Here is a 17,721-nt window from a genome sequence, read left to right on the forward strand (position 1 = left end):
TTTTTCAAACAAGACCTCAAAACACAACAATAAATGAAAAGTTCGATAAATTGGATTTCATTAAAAATAAGAACATTGAAACACGAAAAGACACCACTCAGAGAGTGAAAAGGCAAGGCCCTAAATGAAAGAAGATATTTGCAATCTATATATCCTATTAGAGAGCTCATGTCCAGAATCTATAACAAACTCCTTTAAACCGGTAACAAAAAGATCCCCCAAGTTTTAGAGAAGGAATGTATTCGTTTCCTATGGCTACTATAACAAATTACCACAAACTTAGTGACTTAAAACAACAATTCCCTCGCATTTCTAGAGGCCAAAGCATAACATCATGATCACTGGGCTGAGATCAAAGTGTTGGCAGGGCTGCCCTCCCTCCAGAGGCTGCAGAAGAGAATCCATTCCTTGCCTCTTCTAACTTCTAGTGACAGCCGGCACTCCTTGGTTTGTGGCCACATCACTCCAGTCTCTGCCCCCGTGGTCACACTGCTTTCTCCTGTCTACCTTCTCTTCTGTCTGTGTCAAATATTCCACTGCTTCTCTTATAAGAATACATGTGATTGCACTTATACCTCACCCAGATAATCCAGAATTATTTTCCCATCACAAGATTCATAATCACATCTGCAGTACCCCCTTTTCCAAATAAGGTAACATTTACAGGTTCAGAGATATATTTGGGGACCATAATCCAACCTTCTTCAGGGCTCAAAAGGTTAGAGCAAGCACTTGACAATAAGGACATCCAAATGTCTATCAGATTCTCTTATGTCACTTCCAATTCCAAAATTCTGTCATCCTATGAAAATCAGTATTCTTAAAGTTAAATATTATAAAAACAATTTGACAGTCTTTTGCTGCTATAGTTACTATTGTTTTGGGGGATAATTTGGAAAGCTTTAAAAACAAGGTTTATTGTTAAAAACAGAGGTGAGGAAAAGAAATAAAAAAGATAGAAATAAAATCTTAGACACTGAGAATGAGAAAGATAATATGGAATCAAGGGGGTAAGAAAAATGAGATACGAATAATATAAAAAATCTTATACTTTGAGCTAAAGACTACAAGTTTCCCAGGATGGTGACTGAATAAATTTATCTCCCTGTGGAAAAATCTCAAAATCATCTCCTCAGTGTGACTGAATCCTAAGTAGATGAGGCAGCAGATTTAAATCCCTGTGTTTTGCAGTGAGAGAGTAAACATTCTACTGATTCCAATTAGTCCCCTTACGAGGAATGCTTAGTTTAATATGATCACAAAAGCAAAGAACCACTAACTCAGGGAAGAAACTTGAACAGTTAAAACCTATATGAGAGACTGCATAGGCATCCTCTCTTATACAATGGAAAACTGGCATCTGTGTTTTCTAACCACCGTCCCCGGTTGCATAAGGGGCTGTGAGGGCTAAGGAGACGGTGAACAGGACTCTCCCTCAGAGCCTAGTGAACTGAAAGAGCAAATTTGCAGGAGCTTACCTGAGTAGACTCAGGTATCCTAACCATATTGTCACAGCCCTAAAACGCCTCACTTCCTTCAGAGAGTGGTTCAAGTATTAGATCATTAGAGAGTATTAGATCCAATCATTGAGAAAGTACTCCTGGTAAGATGATTATTAAATAAAGTCTTACTCACTTAGGTTGTTTTAATCTCCCCTATTATGGAGTGAATAGGAACTGAAAATGATTTAGCCTGTAAATCCGTTTAATCTAATTTGTAACATAAAGTTAAAGATTTCATTTCCATATTACAGCAGGCAGTTTGATGCAAAGCTTCCAGCTGAGCACTGGGCCAGTCACCAGAGTAGGGTCCACACCCTCAAGAGGCTTAATTATACTTGAGATAAAACACACACTGATCTACAGAATAAGGTCTATGGTCCGGAGCCAAAAGGCACTGATTTTGGAGTTGGGGGACCCAGGCTCTGGTTCCAGAATTAGCACTGAGGAGCCGTCACCTCCCCAGCCCCTGTGCCATTTCTGAATGTGTAAGTGAGAGAATGTGATGGGACAGTGTCTAAGATCTCGAAGATCTAAGATTAACTGATTCTCTTCTATGAAGATAAATCAAAGGCTGTAGATTAATCAAGAGAGACATAAGAGCAATACTAATAGCTAACCTCTACTGAGTTCTTACTATGTGCCAGACATTGAGCTAAAATCTTTACAAGCTTTGAACCATTTAAGCCTTAAACAACTATTTGGGGCATTATTATCATATTCCTTTTAGAAATGGAAAAAAATTGAAAAAAAAACTTTCCAAGATCACACAACTAAAGTGGTGGGTCACACTGTTGGAAGAAGTGGCTGTTAAAGTGGGATCTGACAGGACAAAGACGGTTTCTGGTAAGTCTGAGGGATATACATCCCCAAAGTCAGTTGCAAAGCAATTCCTTTCACCCCATCTCCAGTGCCAAGAGCCTGCCTCAAGCTGTCACCAGCTCCCACCAGGACCCCAGCACAGGCGCCAACCTACCACAGCCAGCTTCTCTTGGTACACCCACCCCCATCCAGAGTGACCTTTCCAAAACCCTTGTCTGATGTTGCCTTTTCCTCAATAAATATTTGCTGAATTAATCCATGAAAATTGTAGTTTATTTATGTTAGAAAATAAAAAGAGCTGATTGTTGGTGAAAAGAAGAAAGAAGGCAGTGGTGGTTCCAAAGGCAGGTCAAAGGGTTTAGATTCATGTAGTAAAACAAAGGGGAGCCTCTGTAGATTCTCCACCCAGAAGTGGCACAATGAATGTGTTCTACCAGTGGGCATAGAACACACTGACGAAGGAAGAACAGACAAAAGACTGGCCAAGGTGCTGTGGTGGCCACCAGGCTGGGGCTGATGAGGCCACCAGGGTGGTGCCTGTGTAGCCTGAGGCAGGTGGGGACAGGGAAACACTCCCCAAGAAACTCTTGCAAGGAAAGGGGAAAAGAGAAAGGTTAAAGATGCTTTCATGGGCCTTACAAAGCATCAAAAATGGAAGCAAAAAGGAAATAAAGTCTTTGGGGGTTAGTCTTTTAGTACCTTAGATATCTGGAATTTCAAAGGAGCTGTAGTCCTGACAACATAACCCCAATATTTTTGAGCTTTTCTACAATTTTGATGTTTCTAACAACCCAAAGCTGTACCTAGAAATCCTTTTTAGCAACAAAAAGAAATCTTAAAGAAAAATTTTATATCAAACTGATAGCTGACTGGTGATGAACATCTTTAAATAATCCATTTCTCTGTTTTATTTTTCCACTAATGTCAGGTCACACCCAACATTTTATTTTCACAGTACACATAATCTTGGGGTAAACATTTTGTTGGAATCAATTCAAAGACCCAAATCTCAGCCTTCACCTATATTTTAACCCCCAAAATATTAGAATAATACCAATGTGAATGTTAACTTCATCTTAATTTTAGAATAATTTCAACATATAAAACACATTCCCTTAATCCCTAACCTTTTCATTCCAAGAAGAAAGTGATAACGTTTTCTTTCTCGTTGCTCTCTATTCTAAGTCAGGACAGAGTTCAGAATCACAAACATTACTTGAATCTCATACTGGACCAGGCAACCAATACATTTTCCAATATGTGTATTTTGGTTCAGTTGAGTTTCATTTCAATTCTTTTTCTCCTGTGTCTAGTTTCACAATATGATTAATGACCAAACTTATCTTGGTCTCCCCACAATTACCTTGAGAATGTGCAACACTAGATTTTTCACTTACTATAAATGCAAAACAGAGATGCGATTTTCAATGTGATTTTCAATGCCCTTAAAATATACAGATATTTATCATTGACTGTTTTTTAATAAATTTCTTGGATTTTGCATACAGAAATGTTCTATGTGATAACCATTAACTTTTAAAAATAAAGTGCTGTCAGTGATAAGTATCATATTAACAACATTGTAAGTTAAACTCTTCTTTACCTAGAGACAGAACATGGTAGAAACCGGTCCTCACACTATATACATTCTCTGAACTCTACCTCAGAAAAACCACTTCTAACATCAAGAATTATTTTCTTAAGAGGGAAAAATATTAATTAATTTCAATAATAAAGTAATTTATAAAGTGATTGTTGTAAATTAATTGACATCATGTTATTCCGATATTGACCTGAGAAACCACTGGATTTTTTCCCCCCGAATCCTCTTGCCAATTCACTGGAATTCAGTTCTCTGAATCTTCATACATAAGTGCCTGTAGAACATTACTACCATTCCATAGTGAGCAACATTCAAAACCCAGTCTTACTATCCAAAACCACAGGCTTCCACAACAGCTCCAATCCCAGCTCAGGTACAGCTTGGCTCAGCTGGCCCTACTCTGCCTTCACCTCTGGATTCCAAATACACAAAATCTTTTATTAATTGCTTCTACCTGCCAGGACCTTTCTCACCTCCAAGCCTGCACACATATTGTTCCCACTGGAATACTTAATCCCTTTTCTGGCTTGGCAAACCCTACTTGTCCTCCACACCCCGACTAAAAGGTCACTTCTTCAGCAAGGTCTTAGCTGCCTATATGTTCTTATAGCTTCCAATCTTAGCATAACAAGGATCATACTCTCATTAAAGTCAGCTTTCTCCTTTAGACTGTAAGCTCCATGAGCACTGATTGACACTGAGTGCTCGATAAGACTTGATTTGCAGGGCTATTACAAAGATTAAATGAGGTAAGGTATAGAGTGCTTAGCTACACAGACTGCTATTTTTATTATAGCAGTTTACATGCTTGGTGCCAAAGTGTTAATATGATAGCAAAAAAAAGTGTTAATATGATAGCAAAAAAAAGCCATTGGAGCCAAAAAAAGCCATTAGAGCCCCAAAAGCCATTGGAGCCATAAAAACCATTAGAGCCCCAAAACCATTGGAGCCAAAAAAAGCCACCTCAGAATGCCTCAGATATGAGTGATAGATATGAGTGGTCATATCTCCAGAAAATCATCAAAGTCAAGCTCAATTGCCATGGCATCCCATTGACCTAAATTTGGCAGACTCAGTGGCCCTTTAAGAACACTTTACAAAGCCTAACTTACAATACATTTCCATCTTTCAGTTAGAAAATAGTAAGAAATATGATGAAAACAGGGTTAAAGGACTACAAGATAATTATGAAATAATTTTGTGTTTTTCATAGGATAAAATAAATGAGTAAATACATCACTGTTAGATGGGAAAGGAGATTTTCATAATGAGAAGACAAAGATTGCTTTCAACAACAAAGTGGAACCAGGCACTAACAAATATAACTGTATGGATGAATCTCAAAAACACTATGCAGGGACTTCCCTGGTGGCGCAGCGGTTAAGAATCCGCCTGGTAATGCAGGGGACATGGGTTCGAGCTCTGGTCCAGGAAGATCCCACAGGCCACGGAGCAACTAAGCCCGTGAACCACAACTACTGAGCCTGCGTGCCACAACTCCTGAAGCCCGCGTGCCTAGAGCCGGTGCTCCACAACAAGTGAAGCCACTGCTTGCCGCAACTAGAGAAAGCCCGCGCGCAGCAACAAAGACCCAAAGCAGCCAAAATAAATAAATTAATTAATTTTAAAAAAAAACACTATGCAGAGTGCAAGAAGATAGACACAGAGTACATGATACTCCATTTGTGTGAATTTCTAGATGAGACATAATCTACGGTGGTGAGAGAAAGCTGACTAGTAGTTAATGGAGCAAGGAGAGGTAGGATAGAAAGTAAACAATATAAGGGAAGATCTGGGGATGATGCAAATATTCTATATCTTCACTGGAGAGGAACTTACACGAGGGTATACTTTTGTCAAAACTTATTGAACTGTATACTTAAAGAGGTACATTTTATCATCTATAAATTATACAACAAAAAGTTGAAAATTATATTCACAAAAGAGACTCTCTATGGTGCTAAAAGAATTAGAAAGATACTATCAAATTTTTAAAGAAATACAGAGATAATACTAACTTGTATCTTTTAAATGTTTATATTAATTACTGTGGAAAGTTTCACATGCCTGCGTGTATGTTTGTATGTGTTTCAGTTTGCTGTTATTCCTGAATTGTATCTTATTAGTAATTACGAATGAATTATCTCAACTAAGGTGACCTGACTCTGAGATCTCACTCTTATCCACAATTCTGTACTTCCTCAGCTTTGTGGTCTGAATGCCTAGACATCCCATATGATCAGTCACTCAGTAACATAACAGGTTAGTGGTAATTGCTCTCCTAATTGAGCCCAGGTCCTAACTTGTACATGTAGAACACAGAAATGCACAGTAATTAGAATCCTGTAGGCAGAGGCAACTTTCCATGTTTTCTTTCCCTTTTGGCACATTCTAAAAGATGGAAGATACAGTAATACCTCTGAAAAGCTGGGAAATATATCAAAGCTTGTCAAGCCAAAGCCTGCAGCAAACACTTCTTTGACCTCACACAACTGCAGATGTTCCAGCATGTCTGCTCCAATGTGCTCAACAAGGGTGATGTGGATCACGGGGCCCCATACACTGGGAAGCATGCTGGATTCCAAACGGCATTGTCTTCCTTGTCTCCTACAACCTCAAGGACAGATGCAACCATCGATTAAAAAATAGTAACAGCGTCCGTCCTAGTTCCAATGAGAAAAGCATTACAAGAGGGAAATTGTCGTTAGCTCAATATGATAATAATCAGATGTGAGGTTTTTCTATTTACATAAGTAGAGTTTCCATTGAAATTCATTACTGAGAGAGATTAGAAAAGATATGTTGCACAGAAGTTTGGCTTTGCTGAAACTAAGATATGCCAAGAGGGATGTTACCCATCAAGTGCTCCATTCTAAGCCTGCTCCAGAGGTTCCTTGTGCAAACTGGGGGACCAAAAGAAAAAAATTATCTCAGTAAGAAGTAGATGGGTTACTTTGCTGATTTAGTATCTGCTTAGCTGTTTGGTTCTAACTATGTTTCAAATTAACTTACCAAGGGTTTTACCTGTTCTACTCTCATCAGGTAGATGAATTTGTGTATGGTATTTGCCATCATTTCATTATATAGTCACATTTGATATATTTAGTAAATCTAGGTTTCTTAACCCACATTTTTATATGTATGGGATGGATATAAGTGTATACATGTGCATATATGTACATGATTCAAAAGGTAGTTTTCCTTTGAGACAAAAATTTCAGTTTTTACTTTTGGTGGTTGTTTTAGTCTGCTTGGGTTGTCATAACAAAATACCATAGACTGAGTGTTTCAAGCAACAGAAATTTTTCTTACGATTCTGGAGGTTGGCATTTCAAGATCAAGGTCCCAGCATGGTCTGGTTCTGGTGAGGGATCTCTTCATGGCTTACATACGGCTACCTCCTCACTGTGGTCCTACATGGCCTTTCCCTGGTGCACTGGGACAGAGAGAACTCTTTCTTCTTCTTCTTGTTCTTCTGAAGCCACCAGTCCTATTGGATTAGGACCTCACCGGTATGACCCCATTTTACCTGAATTGCCTCCCTGCCCTATCTCCAAATACAATCACAGTGGAAAATAAGGGTTTCAACATATCAGTTTTGAGGAGGACATAATACAGTCCATGGCAGTGGGTTTTGAGCAGAATGTCTGTTTGTGTATCCAGCAAATATTTATTAAGCACAGGCTGAATGGCAGGTTCTGGAGACACAAAAGTTAAGGAAGACAAGATTCAAGTCCTCAACCTTTGCATAGGCTTCATGTAACAGTCAATTGATTATAATGACAAGGTAGAATAATTTCTAAATTTAGAATGTAAAATGAAGAATTTTTGGTTTTTGTCTCATTAGGCCTTTAATTTAATAAATGAGAATTAAATTGAAATAGAAGTGACTAAAGAGAAATCTTTTTTTTCAACTTTTCATCTAGAGAAACAAGACCATATTTTTGGGGAACTTGGTATTCATATGACAATTCAACCTGTGGGAGTGGACACCTGGACTTGATGTGCTGCATCCCTTCCTCCACCCTTCTCCTCCCCACTGGTGACAGTGATCCAGAATGCCGAGTTGTCAGTGGGATATGGAGGAAAATGTTCTCATTGACACCAGAGAGGTCTTGATTCTGGTCACCAGATGAGGCACAAACCCTTCAGAGTGCTCTTAAATGTTTCTGGTTTTCTTAGGAAATCTAGAGCTATTTGAATCTCACTAACCTCTTCCCTCTTTTTCCTCACACTAGGAAACTTGATCTGCAGAGAAAGAAGAGTGCATTTGAAGCTTAGTTGAAATGCAGTGACAGGAAAATCATTCAACATAACAGAAAAAGCCTCTAAAAAATTCTAAGTTTTCTCAAATTGTGAGATGTATTTCATTGTTTTCATGGGATCTATAGTCATCACAATTTGAATCAAAACAGGTATTTTTTCAAGGTATTGGGTTCTTAAAATTTTTTTATTGTTAAATAATCTGATCAAGATAATTCTATCAGAAAGCAATTATACTCCAATAAAGATGTTACCAAAAAATGTATAACGATTAGAAAGAAAAAAGAAAATAAAAAAAAGAAAAAGAAAAAAGAAAAAAAGAAAAGAAAAATTATTAAACTGGTGCCAAAACAAACACTGAAAAAAAAAAAAAAAAGATAATTCCATCAGGAATTCTACATCTGCTGGCATATACTTGAGCCGGTCACTCAGCCTCTCCAAATTTAAGCACTTTGATGATTAAAAAATAGGCCTGACACCTTCAGGGGCATGAGACATGGCTTTAAAACTGCAAACCAAAATATCTTTGAGCTTACATACATTTTTTTTCCTCTTAATCCTTAAAACAACTCTGAGATATAATACTTATTTTATCCATTTTTACATATGAGGAAACTGAGGCCAAGAAAGGCTAAATGACTTTCCTGTAGCCACAAATTTACTAAGAGGTGGGGCAAAGTCACTATGAAAGTCACAGGCCAGTTCAATTCCAAAGCCGTTCCTTACTCTTCCCATTTTCTCCCCTTGCCTCTCTCCTCTTCTTTCTAATAAGAACAATCAGACCAACATACAGCATTTTCATTTTTCAAAGGAGTCTCACATACATGGTTTCATTTGATAATCAGCATCTCTGGATGATAGGAAAGGGCAATGATAGTTTCTCTGTAACACAGGTGTGGAAACAGTGACTCAGAAACGTTCCCAAGGTCACAACCATTTGAAATGTCAAATTAGGTGTTGAGTTCAGTTTTCCAATCTCCATTTCAATGTGCTTTTCATTACATCTCATTTTCAAACATTAAATTGACCCTAAATTTATAACACCTACATGTTTCTTTTACTCTCATCGTCTGCGTGTTCTTGAACCCTGAGTGTTCCTCTGGGGGTGTTTTCCTTTCCAGTGAGGGCACAGACATTCTTGTGTATAAGGGTACAAATGTCTTCACCAAGCACGTCTAAATATGAAACATATCAAAGCCAGCCAGAGGCAAAGTTGTTATTAGTAGTCAAGTCAGAAAGAAATTTGGGTCAAATTTATTTTTATGCACTTTAATGTCTTAAACATTTGATTGATTCCTAGTGTTTTCCACAGGGCTTTCACTTTGATTCTGGTTCTCCGCATTTTCTACATTCACTATTCCAGGGAGCAAATCTTTGAGCACATCTGGATCTTTTCCTTCTGGATGTTTTGGAAGAGGCAACCACAAAATAAAATGTATACACTTGTTTATGCAGTTCGCACTGCTTTTCCCAAGATAGAGAGCGCAGCTGTTTGTCATCTATCTCTAAAAACTCTTCTCCCTTGTTGTCATCACCAGTGCAAAGATTCAATAGCTCCATACTATCCCAGGGTCATCGCCTATCTTTGCAAAATATAGTAAGTAATTGGGAGGTTCCTTAGGATGCTTGTCTTAAGAAGTAAATATACAACCACCCAACCACTCCTGAGTCATGTCCTAGCCAGCTCTTTTTAGATGCTTTTAGGGAGACGCTTTCCTTAAAGCAAGCTCTTTCATTACTCATCCCCACTGTCAGTGAGATACATAAAATGCGAGTTTTGATTGAGGGCTTGTGAACTGTCAGTGCTTCCTCCTTACATATATTACCTTCACAGTCCTCATAAAAACTTCATCCTCAGAAGGCATGGTAAGTATTTCTATTTTCTTACATTTTTCTTTTTTTGAATTTTTAAATTTTATTATACAGCAGGTTCTTATTAGTTATCGATTTTAGACATGTTAGTGTATATATGTCAATCCCAATCTCCCAATTCATCATGGTAAGTATTTTTAATCTTCATTTTTCAGATGTGGAAACTGGGGCTCAGAGGCACTAAGTAATATGCTCAAGACTGTACATTTAGTATGTGGTAGGACCACAATTTGAGACTAGGTCTGTGATTCTAAAGGCATTGTTCTAACTACTATGCTATATAGATACTGTGCAGCTCTGTACTGTATTGTACTCTACCATACTATTTTAAACTATTTCTCTCTACACTGTTCCATGCTATACCAGACCACTCTATACTGTACTATATTACCCTGTGCTATAGTATATCACACTATGTTATACTATGGTGTAATATACCACACTAAGATATAATATACAAGAATATACTATACCAAAATATATTAACCATAATAACAATATGGATACTACACTTCATTATCCTATGCTATGTTATTTAGTATAATTTAATAATTAACTTTAAATCAGCATCTTTATAACTGGAACATGCACACAAGGTCATCATGGAAGAGATGCTTAACATTCTGGAATGGTTTACTGATCACATGGTGCTTACAATGAAGTGGCAAAGATGGGGCATCGGAGAATCTATTGCCTAGGAGATGTTTAATGCTTCCCCTCAGGAAACACCACAGGTCTTTATTAATGGGAGGTCCACATCCACTTTGGGCTACAAACCGAAAGATTTGAGGGGAAATTCTTTCCCCAAAAAGAGATTTTTAAACACCCATAATTTTCATAGTTTTGGAAGAACATATGGAATATGTAAAAGTATACTGCATAAATAACTCTTTATATAATAAGGAAATTATTCTAAAATAAAGAATAATTTACCCAGAGTTATGCAACTTCTGAAAATCAAGCTTTTTCCTTTGTTTTTTCTTTCAGCTTATGTCCAAATGAATATTTTTTTTTTTGGAGTATAATTGCTTTACAGTGTTGTGTTAGTTTCTGCTGTATAATGAAATGAATCAGCTGTATGTATACCTATATCCCCTCCTTCTTGGACCTCCCTCCCACTGCCCCCCCATCTCACCCATCTAGGTCATCACAGAGCACTGAGCTGAGCTTCCTGTGCTTTATAGCATGTTCCTGCTAGCTAGCTATTTTATGCATGGTAGTGTATATATGTCAATCCTAATATCCCAATTCATCCCACCCTCCCCTTTGCCCCCTGTGTCCACATGTCTATTCTCTACGTCAACGTCTCTGTTCCTGCCCTGCAAATAGGTTCATCTGTACCATTTTTCTAGATTCCACATATATGTGTTAATATACGATATTTGTTTTTCTCTTTCTGGCTTACTTCACTCTGTGTGACAGACTCTAGGTCCATCCACAACCCTACAAATGACCCAATTTCCTTCCTTTTAATGGCTGACTAATATTCCATTGTATATATGTACTACATTTTCTTGATCCATTCATCTGTGATTGGACATTTAAGTTGTTTCCATGTCCTGGCTATTGTAAATAGTGCTGCAATGAACACTGAGGTACATGTGTCCCTTTGAATTACAATTTCCTCAGGGTATATGCCCAGTAGTGGGATTGTTGGGTCATATGGTAGTTCTATTTTTAGTTTTTTAAGGAACCTCCAACTGTTCTCCACAGTGGCTGTATCAACTTACATTCCCACCAACAGTGCAAAAGGGTTCCCTTTTCTTTACACCCTCTCCAGCATTTATTGTTTGTGGATTTGTTGATGATGGCCATTCTGACTGGTGTGAGATGATACCTCATTGTAGTTTTGACTTGCATTTCTCTAATAATTAGTGATGCTGAGCATCTTTTCATATGTCTCTTGGCCATCTGTACGTCTTCTTTGGTGAAATGTCTATTTAGGTCTTCCGCTCATTTTTTAATTGGGTTGTTTGTTTTTTTGATACTGAGCTTCATGAGCTGTTTATATATTTTGGAGAATAATCCTTTGTCTGTTGCTTCATTTGCAAATATTTTCTCCCATTCTGAGGGTTGTCTTTTCATTTTGTTTATGGTTTCCTTTGCTGTGCAAAAGCTTTTAAGTTTAATTATGTCCCATTAGTTTATTTTTGTTTTTATTTTCATTACTCTAGGAGGTGGGTCAAAAAAGATCTTGCTGTGGTTTATGTCAGAGTGTTTTTCCTATATTTTCCTCTAAGAGTTTTATAGTGTCCAGTCTTAAATCTAGGTCTTTAATCCATTTTGAGTCTATTTTTGTGTATGATGTTAGGTAGTGTTCTAATCATTTTTTACATGTATCTGTCCAGTTTTCCCAGCACTACTTGTTGAAGAGGCTGTCTTTTCTCTATCGTATGATCTTGCTTCCTTTGTCATCAATTAGGTGACCATATGTGTGTGGGTTTTGCTCTGGGCTTTCTATCCTGTTCCATCGATCAATATTTCTGTTTTTGTGCCAGTACCATACTGTCTTGATTACTGTAGCTTTGTAGTATACTTTGAAGTTGGGGAGCCTGATTCCTCCAGCTCTGTTTTTCTTTCTCAAGATTGCTTTGGCTATTCGGGGTCTTTTGTGTTCCATTGGAAAATTTGGAAAATTTTTGTTCTAATTCTGTGAAGAATGCCATTGGTAATTTGATAGGGATTGCATGGAATCTGTAGATTGCTTTGGGTAGTATAGTTATTTTCACAATATTGAACCTTCCAAATCCAACAACATGGTATATTTCTCCATCTGTTTATGTCATCTTTGATTTCTTTCATCAGTGTTGTATAGTTTTCTGAGTACAGGTTTTTGCGTCCTTAGGTAGGTTTATTCCTAGGTATTTTATTCTTTTTGTTGCACTGGTAAATGGGATTGTTTCCTTAATTTCTCTTTCTGATTATTCATTGCTAGTGTATAGGAATGCAAGAGATTTCTGTGCATTAAACCTGTATCCTGTAACCTTGCCAAATTCATTGGTTAGTTCTAGGAGTTTTCTGGTGGCATCTTTAGGATTTTCTATGTATAGTATCATGTCGTCAGCAAACAGTGACAGTTTTACTTCTTCTTTTCCAATTTGGATTCCTCTTATTTCTTTTTCTTCTCTGATTGCCGTGGCTAGGATTTCCAAAACTATGTTGAATAACAGTGGCGAGAGTAGACATCCTTGTCTTGTTCCTGATCTTAGTGGAAATGCTTTCAGTTTTTCACCATTGAGAATGATGTTTGCTCTGGGTTTGTCATATATGGCCTTTATTATGTTGAGGTAGGTTCCCTCTATGCCCACTTTCTGGAGAGTTTTTATCATAAATGGGTGTTGAATTTTGTCAAAAGCTTTTTCTGCATCTATTGAGATGATCATATGGTCCTTCGTCTTCAATTTGTTAATATGGTGTATCACATTGATTGATTTGTGTATATTGAAGAATCCTTGCAACCCTGGGATAAATCCCACTTGATCATGGTGTCTGATCCTTTTAATGTGTTGCTGGAGTTTTTGCTAGTATTTTGTTGAGGGTTTGTGTGTCTATGTTCATCAGTGATATTGGTCTGTAATTTTCTTTTTTTGTGATATCTTTGTCTGGTTTTGGTATCAGGGTGATGGTGGCCTCATAGAATGAATTTGGGAGTGTTCTACCCTCTGCAGTTTTTTGGAAGAGTTTGAGAAGGATAAGTGTTAGCTCTTCTCTAAATGTTTGATAAAATTCGCCTGTGAAGGCATCTGGTCCTAGACTTTTGTTTGTTGGAAGATTTTTAACCACAGTTTCAATTTCATTACTTGTGATAGGTCTGTTTATATTTTCTAATTCTTCCTGATTCAGTCTTGGAAAATTGTACCTTTCCAAGAATTTGTCCATTTCTTTGAGGTTGTCCATTTTATTGGTATATGCTTGCTTGTAGTAGTGTCTTATAATCCTTTGTATTTCTGCAGTGTCAGTTGTGATTTCTCTATTTTCATTTCTAATTTTATTGATTTGCGTCCTCTCCCTTTTTTTCTTGATGAGTCTGGCTAAACGTTTATCAATTTTGTTTACCTTCTCAAAGAACCAACTTTTAGTTTTATTGATCTTTGCTATTGTTTTCATTATTTCTATTTCATTTCTTTCTGCTCTGATATTTATGTTTTCTTTCCTTCTACTGACTTTAGGTTTTCTTTGTTCTTCTTTCTCTTGTTGTTTAAGTGTAAGCTTAGATGGTTTATTTGAGATTTTTCTTGTTTCTTGAAGTGAGCTTGAATTGCTATGAACTTCCTTCTTAGAACTACTTTTGCTCCATTCCATAGGTTTTGGGTCATTGTGTTTTCATTGCCATTTGTTTCTAAGTATTTTTTTTATTTCCTCTTTGATTTCTTCAGTGATCTCTTGGTTATTTAGTAGCATACTGTTTAGTCTCCATGTATTTGTGTTTTTTACAGTTTTGTTCCTGTAATTGATTTCTACTTTCATAGTGTTGTGGTCAGAAAAAATGCTTGATATGCTTTCAATTTTGTTAAATTTACCACGGCTTGATTTGTGACCCAAGATGTGATCTATCCTAGAGAATGTTCCATGTGCACTTGAGAAGAAAGTGTATTTTTGCCACTTTCATATGGAATGTCCTATAAATATCAATTAAATCTGTCTGGTCTATTGTGTCATTTAAAGCTTGTGTTTCCTTATTTATTTTCTGTTTGAATGAGTCATCCATTGGTGTAGTGGGGTATTAAAGTTCCCCACTATTATTGTTTTTATGTCAATTTCCCCTTTTATGGTTGTTAGCATTTGCCTTATGTATTGAGGTGCTCCTATGTTGGGTGCATAAATATTTATAATTGCTATATCTTCTTCTTGGATTGATTACTTGATCATTATGTAGTGTCCTTCCTTATCTCTTATAACAGTCTTTATTTTAAAGTCTACTTTATCTGATATGAGTATTACTGCTCTAGCTTTCTTTTGATTTCCATTTGCATGGAATATCTTTTTCCATCCCTTCATTTTCAGTCTGTATGTGTCTCTAGGTCTGAAGTGGGTCTCTTGTAGACAGGATATATATGGGTCTTGTTTTTGTAACCATTCAGCCAGTTTGTGTCTTTTGGTTGGGGCATTTAATCCATTTACATTCAAGGTTGTTGTCGACATGTATGTTCCTACTACCATTTTCTTAATTGTTTTGGGTTCTTAAGTGTTTTTTCTTCTCTTGTGTTTCCCGCCTAGAGAAGTTCCTTTAGCCTTTGTTGTAAAGCTTGTTTGGTGGTGCTGAATTCTCTTAGCTTTTTCTTGTCTATAAAGCTTTTGATTTCTCTGTCGAATCTGAATGAGATCCTTGCTGGGTGGAGTAAACTTGGTTGTAGATTTTTCTCTTTCATCACTTGAAGTATATTCTGCCACTCCCTTCTGGCATGCAGAGTTTCTGCTGAAAAATCAGCTGATAACCTTATAGGGATTCCCTTGTATGTTATTTTTTGCTTTTCCCTTGCTGTTTTTCATATTTTTTCTTTGAATCTAATTGTTAGTTTGATTAATATGTGTCTTAGTATGCTTCCCTTTGGCTTTGTCCTGTACAGGACTCTCTGTGCTTCCTGGACTTGGGTGGCTATTTCCTTTCCCATGTTAGGGAAGTTTTTGGCTATAATCTCTTAAAATATTCTCTCAGACCCTTTCTTTTTCTCTTCTTCTTCTGGGACCCCTATAATATGAATGTTGGTGCATGTAGTATTTTCCCAGAGATCTCTGTGTTTGTCTTCAATTCTTTTCATTCTTTTATCTTTATTCTGCTCCTTGGCAGTTATTTCCACCATCTGTCTTCCAGCTCACTTATTTGTTCCTCTCCTTCAGTTATTCTGTTTTTGATTCTTTCTAGTGTATTTTTCATTTCAGTTATTGTGTAGTTCATCTCTGTTTGTTCTTTAGTTCTTCTAGATCTTTTGTTAAACATTTCTTGTATTTTCTCAATCTGTGCCTCCATTCTATTTCTGAGTTTCTGGATCATCTTTACTATCATTACTCTGAATTCTTTTTCAAGTAGGTTGCCTATTTCCTCTTCATTTATTTGGTCTTGTAGGTTTTTCCCTTGCTCCTTCATCTGTGACATATTTTTTTGTCATCTCATTTTTTTTTTTTTTTGATAGGTGGGATTGTGTTCCTGTCTTACTGGTCATTTGGCCTGAGTCTTCCAGAACTGGAGTTTGTAGGCTGTTAGGTAGAGCCAGGTCTTGGGGTCGAGATGAGGACCTCTGGGAGACCTCACTCTGATGAATATTCCCTGGGATCTGAGGTTCTCTGTTAGTCCAGTGTTTTGGACTTGGAGTTCCCACCACAGGAGCCAGGCCCTACCTCCAGCTTGTGAACCAAGATTCTGCAAGGCACATGGGGTGGCAAAAAAAAAAAAAAAGAAAGAAAAAAGAAAAAAAGGAGCAGAACAATAACAAAGAGTAAAAAATAAAATAAGATGAGAAAACTAACAGATATGTTAAAAAAAATTAAGATATGGATGAAACTACAGCTGGAAGGTAAAACAGAACCACAATATCAAAGAAGAGGGAAAAAGAAAAAGCTGGAAAGGGCCTTGGCTGTGGGGGGCGGGGCTTAGGAAGGGGCAGGGTTTATGGGGGGCGGGGCCTATGCTTAGGACCCACAGGGTTGGAAAACGCACTGGGGGGTTGGGAGGCAGGGCTTAGGCTCAGTGCACCAGAGGGGGCCAGGAGTGCCTCTGGCCTTGGAGGGTGGAGGACTGGCCCTGGGGCCCAGCAGTCTTCCTGGGGCCCAAGTGGGTGGGAGAAACACCCACTGCGCTCCCCCCTTATCCTCCAAGCCTCCAAGGGTCCCCCCAGGCATGGGAACTCCTCCCCTCTCCCAGCCACCCCTCAGGGCGTCAGTCCCATCCAGCCTCCACTTCTCCTTCCCCCACACTCCTCCCACATCCTACCTGGTTGCTAGGGGGTTCCCCCCATCTCCTTGGACATTGAGGTCCAAATGAATATTTTTAGGTGTTAAAATGATAGGACAGAAACAATTTTATATTCAGCTTTCATTATATCAAGTTATTCAAAGTATTTTAATAAAAGGAAGAAAAGTGCTTCCAGTGGTCAATCAAACATGAAAGAGCTGGTAATGAGGCTTGCCTGGGACTTGCATATCTTCTGTACCTAGCAACCTATAAATAAAAAGAAAAGAAAATCAACTTCATCTAATAAATTATTTCCTTTGATTTAAGCCAGAGATTTAAAACCATATTTATACTGAGAGTGGATGAAAGCAGACAAATAAAGCCCAGAAAATAATTCCTGCTCTTCTAGCCATGAAACTTTCGGCTTGTCCAAAGTTACCCATTAGCCACCTGTGTAAGATTGACTGCCAGCCAATAACCTGCGAATATTCAGGAAATATCCTGAAGCCAGCCAGGAAGGTGTACTGAAATCAGAAGGTTCTGTCAAGTGTAACAGGTGCATCAGTGTACAAGTGTGAGTGCTGGAAGGACAGAAACAGCCTAGAGGATTATAGTCAAAGGATTGTAGTCAAATCCTTCTTCTTCTCTTTAGACAAAAGTGAGTGAATAAATGAGCCTACACTGTATACTTAGTGGAGCTGGAATTTCATGGTTATGCGTGTTGTGCTATGTATCATTTGACCATTTGTCCATTCATCCCACAAACAGGAGCT

Source organism: Balaenoptera borealis, assembly GCF_965194805.1.
Source record: "Balaenoptera borealis genome assembly, chromosome: 13".
Lineage (NCBI taxonomy): Eukaryota > Metazoa > Chordata > Mammalia > Artiodactyla > Balaenopteridae > Balaenoptera > Balaenoptera borealis.